General features: G+C 35.8%; 1 pseudogene; it reads right to left on the bottom strand.

The window, feature by feature from the left end:
* Window positions 1–900: 900 nt before the first annotated feature.
* Window positions 901–11,626, bottom strand: LOC141494268 (ankyrin repeat domain-containing protein 40 pseudogene; annotated as a pseudogene).
* Window positions 11,627–11,854: the final 228 nt, after the last annotated feature.

Below are 11,854 nucleotides of genomic sequence, written 5' to 3'. Positions count from 1 at the left end.
ATGTTTTTCACAAATAGCCTTCAAAATATCAACAGAACAACCTTAAAAACTGCTTTTTCAATTCTAATGGAAAATGAAGGTGGAGACCCTGGGACTGCAGCATTTGGGCTCTTTTACATGTTGAAATTAAGCATGTTGATGACAGTAATTGCTTCAAGAAGTAAAAAACAAAAAAACAAAAAAAAAAAAAAAAACCCTGGTTATTCTTTTAGGAAGCATTAGAGAGACCTCTAGTGACCACTAAGAAGTTAATGCAGAGATACCCACTTTCTAGGCAATGATTTTCATACTGTGAACAAATAAGCAGTCATGAATGGGTTTTTAACAGAGGAAAACAGGAGGGAAGCTATTTTGGTTGACAGCATATTTACAACTAGGGTATGTTACTGTACCTTTAAATACCTTTACCTGAGTAACAAGTATGAATACATTATTTTATAGCTGCAAGTTACATAAATTCATCTGTCTGGTACCTGTATTTGCCCCCCAGTATACTGAAGCTCTGAAAATGTCCTCAGGCAGAGCATTTCCTCTCATCAAGATAGCATTTAACAGTTTGGTTTAAGAACAGGTTCTACCCTCTGTCTTTTTGCAGGGGCTCTTTAGTTTTGCAGATAAAATATACTATATAAAGAAACCTTTAGCTTTTGTCTCTCTGGGCAACTTTTCAGGGATTTGAAGCTTTAAGCAAGGAGTTTGTGCATCAAGAGACAAGGAAGAGCAGCACCACTGCTTGAAAATTGGGGGTTTCTACTTGGTCAGAATAGGCTAATCAATCTACTCTGCAATTGTCATTTACATCTGTAGATCAGCTCTGGGTTAGTATGCACTGTGCTGTAGTACCCGTAGCCCTCTCAGGTTAACTGCAGAATTTTAGGGCATTAGCCTTGATTTTTAGATCAATGGTTTGTCCTTAGACAGGAATTGACATGTCATCCCAGTACTCAGTGATTAAGGATCCCTGATGCTGTTAGTAAGTCAGTTTTGAAGCTCTATTATAGCAAGGCCTTTCAGTCAGTGTAGATGCAGCATTTCTGAAGAGAAAGTTATTGTCACTTATCATTAGAACTAGTTCCAGCTCTTGGAAATCTTGAAGCCGGGAAACATCTTTGTCCTTTCTTAACAGAGTATTTGGTAACTTTCTGATCTTCACCACTTGTTCTGGATTAACCCCCTGCTCCCAGCAACTCCTTCTGAGCAGTTCCTGGTAGTTGAATTCTTGTCGATCAAGTTCAATCTCAATGAAATCATTTTCTCAAAGAGATGGATTCTGAATTCTCACCTTGAGTACAAATTCTTGCATATTAAATGGAAAAGCTCCAGTGAAGAAAAAGGGCTGGAATGCTGGTGTTGGTCCTGTAAAAGTCCCATTCTGTTGATCCAGAGACACTGGTGGCTTGGGTGTAACAGGAGAGAACAGGGAGTGATTGTGACTCACAGGTGGTTGACAGACTGGACCAGGTTTTGTGCTTTCTGGTTTTCTAAATACAGCAGAGGGGACAGACATATCCCCATTCTGGACCAGTGCCAAGGAGGTATGGTCATGTGAAAAGGACCCTAGTTGGGGTGTTTTGCCAGGTGGCAGCATGGGAATTGAGTGATCAGACGGAGGTGATGCAGGAGGTGTGGAAGATCTCCCATTTTGCAATTGAACTGAACCATCTGGTGTAGTGGTGTATGTAAAAGGGAAGGGTGGGTTAGCCAAATAATTGGGGACAAAGGGCAGATCTGAATCTTCAAGTCTGGAAGGTCATCATCATCATCTTCCACTCCCATAATCTTTCTGATGTCTTTTCTTGATGTCAATTGGACTGGCATTTCCGCCTTTTGTAGTAAGAATCTCTTTGTCAGCTCCTGAGTTTAACAAGTAAGAGACGACTTGGCCATGATTTCGTTTGCATGCCCAATGCAAACAGGTCCAGCCGTTGACCTCATTCTGGGAGTTGACATCCACCCTGTCTCCACCAGTTTCGGCACCTCGCGGATGTCCCCCAGGGCCGCGGCCTCCCTCAGCCTCTCCTGCTGCTCCTTCTCCTCCAGCTGGGCGCTTTTGGTTCCCCCAGGGACCTCCTCTGCTTCCCCGTGGCCCTTCTGGCCGGAGCCTGCAGCAGCTGCGGCGGCCTGTGTCCGCCCGCCCGCCCCGGGGCCTGGCTGCTCGTCAGCGCCGAGCCCGCCCGCGCCCCTGCCTGCTCCCCCGCCGCGGCCTCCCCGCGGCCAAGGGCACGGCGCGAGTGAGAGCTGGGGGGTGGGGTAGGGTGCGTGCCTCCCACCGGCCCCGGGGGCTGCCCTCGCCGCCGCCGCCTCCCGCTCTTACTCATTTTTGTAAAAGAAAATGTGTTTCAAGCAGTTTTGGTTGAGGAATTAACCAAATTGGCTTAAATTCCTTAGTTCAAATGGATCACAATAGTCTTTGTTTAATATAATCACGATTCCTTAATGTGTTGTGCATTGGACGGGGTCATAGGGATCTAGGCTATCATTCTATTCAGAGAGCTGTTTGAATACTTTGATGGGTTTGGCATAAACACCCTGCATCTACAAAGGATATTCTAGTGAATTCATGTGCGATGCTAAGAAGCACAGCATTCTGTGTGTCCCTTTCATATCTCAAGGCAACAAATCAAATAGTTTTACACTTTTCATATAGATATACACTTTTAACTAATTCAATTATTTAAGCTCTCTGATTTCTATTTCTTTGATGTCTAATTTGTAAGTAATTTCTTTTATTGTCAAGCTGTGTTCTAATCCTTGCTATTTAAACACTTATGTGTTTCTTTTCCCCAAAACTACATGTATTGCTATTTCTCCCTTTTCTTCCTCTTTTGCATGGTAAAGGTTGTTATGCCCTTTCTCATTTTATGTAAAAGAAAATGTGTTTCAAGAAATTTTGCTTGATGAATTAACCAATTTGTCTTAAATTCCATAGTTCAGTTAGAGCATAATAGTATTTGTTTAATATAACCACGATTCCTCAATGTGTTTTGTATTAGACCTGGTCACTCTTCTCTAGGCTATCATCTTATATACATAGAGCTGTATGAATACTTTAAAGTGTTCGGCATCTACAAAGTATATTCGAGAGAAATCATGTGCAATGCTAAGAAGCACTGCATTCTGTGTGGTGCTTCCATGCCTCAAATCTAACAAATCAAATCATCTTACACTTTTCATATAGATATACATGTTCAACTCATTCAATTAATAGTCTTCTGTGATTCCTAGGTCTTTGAAGTCTAATTTGTAAGTTAATTTCCTTTATTGTCAAGCTGCATTATATTCCTTCTGTTTTAAACACTTATGTGCTTCATTTCAACATAACAACGTGTATTGCTATTTCACCCTTTTCTTCCTCTTTTGCTAGGAAAATTTTATTATGCTTTTCCTCATTTCATGTAAAAGAAAAAGTGTTTCAAGCAGTCTTGGTTGACAAATTAACCAAATTGGCATAAATTCCTTAGTTCAAATGGAGTACAATAGTATTTGTTTAATATAACCATGATTCCTTAATGTGTACTATGTTGGACTTTGGTCACTCTTCTGTAGGCTATCACCTTATAAGGAGAGCTGTATAAATACTTTGAAGAGTTCAGCATAAACACCCTGCATCTACGAAGGATATTATAGTGAAGTCATGTGTGATGCTCAGAAGTGCAGCTTTCTGTGCAGTGCTTTCTTAACTCAACAAAACAAATTAAATCATTTTGCACTTTTCATATAGATATCCACATTCAAATCCTTCAGTTAGTATTCTTCTCTTTCTTTGATGTCCAATTTATTAAGTAATTTCCTTTACTAACAAGCTGCATTCTAATCCTTGCATTTTAATCACTTTTGTGTTTCTTTTCCCCAAAACTGCATGTATTGCTATTTCTCCCTTTTCTTTCTCTTTTGCATGGTAAACATTATTATTCTCTTTCTCATTTTATGTAAAAGAAAATGTGTTTCAAGAAGTTTTGGTTGACACCTTAACCAAATTGACTTAAATTCCTTAGTTCTATTTGGAGCACAATAGTATTTGTTCTACATTGGACATAGTAACACTTCTCTATGCTATCATCTTATACAGAGAGCTGTATGAATACTTTGTAGAGTTCGCCATCTACAAAGGATATTCTAGAGAACTCATGTGTAATGCTAAGCAGCGCAGCATAATGTGTGGCACATTCATGCCTCAGTTCTACAAATCATATCATTTTACCCTTTTCATATAGACATACACATTCTACTCTTTCAATTAGTAGTTTTTTCTGATTCTTAGTTCTTTGATGCCTAATTTGCAATTAATTTCCTTTATTGCCAAGTTGCATGCTAATCTTTGCATTTTAAACACTTATGTGTTTCTTTTTCCCAACGTGTATTTCTATTTCGACCTGTTCTTTCCCCTTTGCTTGGTAAAAGTTATTACGCTATTTCTCATTTTATGGAAGAGAAAATGTGTTTCAAGCAGTTTTGGTTGACGAATTAACCAAATTGGCTTAAATTCCTTATTTAAATTGGAGCACAATAGTATTTGTTTAATTTAACCACGATTCCTTAATGTGTTCTAGGTTGAACCTGGTCTGTCTTCTCTAGGCTATCATCTTATGCAGAGAGCTGTATGAACACTTTGAAGACCATCATCTATGAAGGACATTCTAGTGAAGTCATTGTATGATGCTAAGAAGCACATCATTGTGTGAGATGTTTTCATACCACCATCCAACAAATCATATTATTTTACCCTTTTCATATAGATATACACGTTCAACTCCTTCAGTTAGTAGTTTTCTCTAATTTCTAGTTCTTTATGCCTAAATTGTAATAAATTTCCTTTATTGCCAAGTTGTGTTCTAATCCTTGCAGTTTAAACATTTATGTGCTTTCCCCCACAAAACTATGTTATTACTATTTCTCCCTTTTCTTCCTCTTTTGCTTGGTAAATGTTGTTACTCTCTTTCTTATTTTATGTAAAAGACAAAGTGTTTCAAGCAGCTTTGGTTGACAAACTAACCTAATTGACTTAAATGCATTGTTCAATTGGAGCACATTATTATTCGTTTAATATAACTGTGATACCTAAATGTGTTCTATGTTGGAGTTAGATCACACTTGTTTAGGGTACCTTCTTATAAGGAGAGCTGTAGGAATACTTTGAAGAGTTTAAAATAAACACCCTGCATCTATGAAGGATATTCTAGTGAAGTCATGTGTGATGTTAAGAAATGCCTGTGTGGTGCTTTCATGCTTCAATCCAATAGTAGTCTTCTCTGATTCCTAGTTCCTTGATGGCTAATTTGTATGTAATTTCCTTTAATGTCAAACTGCTTGCTAATCCATGTGTTTTGAACACTTATGTGTTTCTTTACCCCAAAACTATGTGTATTTCTTTTCTTCCCCCTTTGTTTGGTCGAAGTTATTATGCTCTTTATCAATTTATGGAAGAGAAAATGAGTTTCAAGCAGTTTTAGTTGATGAATTAACCAATTTGGCTTAAATTCCTTATTTCAATGGAAGCACAATAATAATTTTTAATATAACATGATTCCTTAATGTGTTCAACATTGGACCTAGTCACATTTCTCTAGGATATCATCATATACAGAGAGCTTTATGAATACTTTAAGAGTTTGGCATCTATGACAGATATTCTAGAGAAGTCATGTACAATGCTAAGAAGTACAGCATTGTGTGCAATGTTTTCATGCCTCAATCCAGCAAATCATATCATTTTACTCTTTTCATATATACACATTCAACTCTTTCAGTTAGTAGTCTTCTCTGTTTTCTATTGCTTTGATGCCTAATTTGCAAGTAATTTCCTTTATTGTCAAGCTGTGTTCTAATCATTGCAGTTTAAACACTTGTGTGTATTTTTTCCCCAAACATACGTGTATTGCTCCCTTTTCTTCCTCTTTGGCTTGTTAAACTTTATTACACGCTTTCTTATTTTATGTAAAAGAAATAGGGTTTCAAGCAGTTTTGGTTGATGAATTAACTTAATTTGCTTCAATTCCTTAGTTCAATTGAAGCACAATAGTATTTGTTTAATATAACCATGATTCCTTAATGTGTTCTACATTGGACTAGGTCACACTTCTCTAGGCTATCATTGTTATACAGAGAGCTGTTTGAATACTTGGAGGAGTTCAGCATTTAAGAAGAAGATTCTAGAGAAGTCATGTACAAAGATGAGATCTGCAGCATTCTCTGTAGCGCTTTCATGCCTCAATCCAACATATCATATCATTTTACCCTTTTCATACAGATATACATGTTCAACTCCTTGAATCAATAGTCTTCTCTGATTCCTAGTTCTTTGATGCCTAAATTGTAAGTAATTTCCTTAATTGTCAAGCTGAGTTTTTAATCCTTGCATTTTTAAACACTTAAGCATTTGTTTTTACCAAACTACATGTATTGCTATTTCTCCCTTTTCTTCTTCTTTTGCTTGGTAAATGTTGTCATGCCTTTTCTCATTTTATGTAAAAGAAAATGTGTTTCAAGAAGTTTTGCTTGATGAATTAACCAAATTGGCTTAAATTCCTTAGTTCAATTGGAGCACAATAGTATTTGTTTAATATAACCACAATTCCTTAATGTGTATTATGATGAACATGGTACATGGTTACACTTCTCTAGGCTATCTTCTTATACTGAGAGCTGTATGAAAACTTTGAAGTGTTCAAAATCTATGAAGTATATTCTAGAGAAGTCATGTATGATGCTAAGAAGTGCAAAATTCTGTAAGGAAATTTCATGACTCAATCCAACAAATCTTATATATTTACACTTTTCAAATAGATATACACATTCACCTCTTTCAATTAGTATTCTTCTTTGTTTCCTAATTCTTTACTGCCCAATTTGTAAGTAATTTTCTTTATTGTCAAGTTGCATTCTAATCCTTGCAGTTTGAACACTTATTTGTGTTTTATAACAAAAACTACATGTAATGCTATTTCTCCCTTTTCTACGTCTTTTGCTTGGTAAACCTTATTATGGTTGTTCTCATTTTATGTAAAAGAAAAAGTGTTTCAAGCAATTTTGGCTAATGAATTATCCAAATTTTCTTACATTCCTTAGTTCATTTGGAGCACAATAGTATTTGTTTAATATAACCACTATTCCTTAATGTGTTCTATATTGGACTTTGGTCACTCTTCTCTAGGCTATTATCATATAAGGAGAGGTGTATGAATAATTTGAAGAGTTCGGCATTAACATCTTGCATCTACGAAGGATATTCTAATGAAGTCATGTATGATGCTTAGAAGCACAGAGTCCTGTGTGTCGCTTTCATGCCTCAATCCAGACAATCATATCACTTCACCCTTTTTATAGATATATATGTTGAACTCCTTCAGTTAGTAGACTTTTCTGTTTCCTATTCATTTGATACCTAATTTGCAAGTAATTTCCTTTGTTGTCAAGTTGTGTTCTAATCCTTGCAGTTTAAACACTTATGTGTTTTTTCCCCCCAAACTAGGTGTATTGCTATTTCTTCCTTTTTCTTCCTCTTCTTCTCAGTAAACGTTATTACTCTCTTTTTTCATTTTATGTAAAAGTAAAATTGTTTCAAGCATTTTGGTTGACAAATTAACCTAATTGGCTTAATTGTAGTAGTTCAATTGGAGCACAATATTATTTGTTTAAAATAACCATGATAACTTAATGTGTTCTACGTTGGAGTTTGGTCACACTTCTTTAGGCTTTCTTCTTATAAGGAGAGCTGTAGGAATAATTTGAAGAGTTCAGCATAAACATCCTGCATCTACGAAGGATATTCTAGTGAAGTCATGTGTGATGCTAAGAAGCACAGCATCCTGTGTGGCACTTCCATGCCTCAATCCAATAAATCATTTCATTTCACCCTTTTTGTATATAGATGTTGAACTCCTTCAGTATGGAGTCTTTTCTGATTCCTAGTTCTTTGATGCCTAACTTGTAAGTAATTTCCTTTATTGTCAAGCAGTGTTGTAATCCTTACATTTTTAAACACTTATGTGTTTCTTTTCCCCAAAACTACATGTATTGCTATTTTGACCTTTTCTTCCCCCTTTTCTTGGTAAATGTTATTACACTTTTTCTCATTTTATGTAAGAGAAAATGTGAGTCAAACAGTTTTGGTTGAAGAATTAAGCAAATTGACTTTCCTAATCTATAAAATAGAGATATAAAATACCATAAGAGTTTTGAAATAAAAATGTAAAAGAATGCATAGAACATCATTGTTCTGTAAGAAATCATGAAGGGTGCAAATTTAGAATCACCTGGTAAGACTTGCAAGAACTGATGCCGATTGAAGTGACCTGAACCAACAGCATATTACATATACTAACAGCACCATTAGGTCATAATCAACTATGATAAAGGTTTTCATTTCGACAGTACACTCAGCAAAGACAATTCTAAAAGCCTTAGGATAGAAAATGCCAACTATATCCAGAGTGGGATCTGTGGAGTTTGAATGCAGAATACTACGTACTTTCTTTAGTTATTAAAAGTGATTTATGTATTAATTTTTCTCTCACTTTATTTTCCATTTTTATCTTATTCTAATTTGAATTTGATTCATATCATTACTAACATGGATCCAGTTTCACCAATACAAAGATATATTTTAGGCCATATATAATGAATGTCCCATCATGATATTGTTACAATATAAGAAAACTTCTGTTTGGAATTTTCATCAATCAGAAATTCCTCAAAAATGCTAAAGGAGCCTGATAGCACAAGACTTCCACTTCCAGTTTTTGGAAGTTTACTAACTGAAAGTAACAGCTTCTGTATTTTGAAGTGCTGGCTGGTACTGGGTTTCACACCTCCAAAATATTGGAGTTCAGTGTTGGATGTCTGAAAAAGAATTCATAAGATGTGGGCTCTCTCCCAGACATGTTGGCATTTTGTTGAGCACTGTGATGACTCAGTGGCCAAAAAGTAGGCGATAACTCAAGTAAAATGGGATCTTGCAGGTTCTCATTTAAAAAGGGAACAAAGAATGAAAAAGAGACGAAAAATGTTTTCAAGAAATTAAGATAAAATAATTTTGAAGTATGGTTTATTGATTATGTAGCACTGTGGGCAAGAAATAGGAGATACTTTAGCAAAATGCCATCTTTAAGGGTCTCATTTATAAAGGGAGAGAAGAATGGAGAAGAGACAAAAGATGCATTCAGATAAATAATTCTGTTTGAAATGGGGTTAGGTATCAGACCTTGGTGCCACCAGGGGGCAGGCGAGTTAGAAGGGACAAAACTGATAATGAAGTCATAAACTATTGTCAAGAAATGCTTTTGAATATCAAAGATCCCAGGTATTGAAAATAATTGGGTAAGGCTCTAGGCAGACCAGACCCCAAATTTCACTAAAAATTTTCAAGTGCAAGGACGACCCTAAGCAATGAACACTGATGAGGGGCCACCACAAGACAAAGCTGTTTTAGGGAAATAGAAGGGTCAGGAAATAAATTAAAATTAGTATATGGGATACTAGCAAGGACACAGGAAGTGAACCCTCATCATAATTCTTCCTGTAGAGATAGAGGAATGAAATGCTTTTCTTGAGAAAAAGGGCTAAAAGTGCATCTCCTGTAACTTCCTCAATGGGACACAAGGACAAAGGTAGGAGAGCACTTCAGAACCTATCTCTGCAGGGGGATCTGAAATGGTAGCCAGCACATCCAAAGTAGATGTTGGAATTTGTTGATACGAGTAATCATCTAGAAATGGACACATATTCTGGAGCTTAGGAATAAATGGATTGTTCCTTAAATTGATAATATCTTTCTAAAACCCTCAATGAGTATGTATTAGGGATAAGTTAGAAGCTTTAGATCAGGGGTGCAACATGGATGTCTTTTGTCACTACTATTATTCAATATTGTATGAGAAATGGTAGCTTTCTCAATAAGAGATGATTAGGAATTTGAAGGAATTGGAGTAGGTAATGAAGAAACAAAATTCTCATTCTTTGAAAAGGATATGATGGTATACTTAAAGAACCTTGGAAAGAGTAAAAAATAGGTTGCAACTTTACCAGACTGGCAGGATATAAAATAAACCCTTATAAATCATCAGTATTTCTTTACCTTTTTTTTAAGGTTTTTGCAAGGCAAATGGGGTTAAGTGGGGCCCAAGGCCATACAGCTAAGTAATTATTAAGTGTCTGAGACTGGATTTGAACTCAGGTACTCCTGACTCCAGGGCTGGTGCTTTATCCACTGCACCACCTAGCCACCCTTCTTTATCTTTTTAAAAAGACAGATCAGCAAGAAATAAAAAAGAGATATTCCATGCAAAGTAACTCTAAACATAAAATACCAAGGCAGACTCAGAAACTGTAAGATATGAAAAACACTTTTCACATGAGTCAAATCAGACCTAAATAAATGGACAAAAGTCAATTGTTCAAGGATAGGTTTAATCTATATAATAGAAATAGCATTTCTCCCTAAATTGAATTATTTATTCAGTGCCATACCAATCAAATCTCCCAAAACTTTCTTTATTGAACCAAAAAAACAATAGTAACTAAATTCATCCTAGAAGAAATGGTCAATAATTTAAAGGGAATTCAGGAAACAAAACCAAGGGAAGATGATCTAGTCATACAAAATCTCAAATTATTAAACATCAATCATGAATTAGGTTCAAAAGGATCATTTGTAAATGACTATAATAATCTGCTGTTTGATAACACCAAAGATTCCAGCTTAGAACTCATTCCTTGATAAAAGCTGCCAGGAAAATTAGAAGATCATATGTCAGAAACTAGGTTACATACCAAGGTAAGGTCAAAATGGGTTCAGAATTTAGACAGAAAAAGGTGAACCAGTTAGCCAAATAGGAAGACAAGGAATCATTTACCTATCTGAGATAATGAAAGGAGAGCGGTTTATGACCAAAGAAGAGATACAGGACATTATAAAATGCAAAATGGATACTTTACATTAAATTGAAAAATATTTATGAAACCTAAACCAATGACACCAAGATTGATTTTTGTTTATTATACTTGCAAAATGAAAAAAGTCTTTTTTTTTTTTTTTTTTTTTAAATATCGAGTGCTTCTGACAAAGGGTTCCTTTCTAAAGTACATACAGAACTCCAGGCAAATTTAAGGAGCACAAGTCATTCTCTGATTAATAAATCGTCCAAGGATATGAAAAGGTAATTCGCAGAGGTAAAGTCTGTTCTCAATTCATTTAAGTTTTTCATAAATCATTACTGCTCTTTATATTCTTTCCTTCTAACAGTCTCTCACTGAGAGTTACCTTTATTGACTTAACCAGTATTTTTTAACTTAGAGAAGACCTTATATGAATTTTAAAGTTCCAACTCCTAGAAGAGAAGATTATCTTACAAAAGTATTTTGAAAATGCTTTGTAAGATCTCTGAGCTATTATAATTTTGATAATACAGTCAAAAAAATGCTTCTCTAATTGTTTTTCTGTGTTTATGAAAGTGTTCAAACTTAAAATGGTTAAGGTAAAGAGGACAGACTAGTAACCACAAGTCTCTCATTTGAAGACCCCCCCCCCCCCAAAATCCCATTTCCTGTTCTGGGATGTTACCCTTCACTCCACAGTCTCACTGTAGGAGTCTGGAGAAATCTTATCTAGATTTGCGGGTGCTTTAACCATTGCCGCCTAATTTCAGTTCCTACTCAGGGAAGTCAGTTCTCACTCCTTAGCCATTCTCCCTTTGGGTACACCATATGAATGGTGACTATCTCACTGAAGCTGCTTTTCTGACAACACCTACACCATCATGTGCTCTGATAGGGAGATAAGTGTAAAATCTATTTGTAATCATGCATTCAGTATGACAATTTTGAAGTGCCTTTGAGCTATGTTTGAAAGGTAGAAGAA

The sequence above is a fragment of the Macrotis lagotis genome, chromosome 7 (assembly GCF_037893015.1).
Source record: "Macrotis lagotis isolate mMagLag1 chromosome 7, bilby.v1.9.chrom.fasta, whole genome shotgun sequence".
Taxonomy (NCBI): Eukaryota; Metazoa; Chordata; class Mammalia; order Peramelemorphia; family Peramelidae; genus Macrotis; species Macrotis lagotis.
The sequence above is the reverse complement of the archived record's forward strand: the minus strand, read 5'-3'. Positions and strand labels throughout refer to the sequence as shown.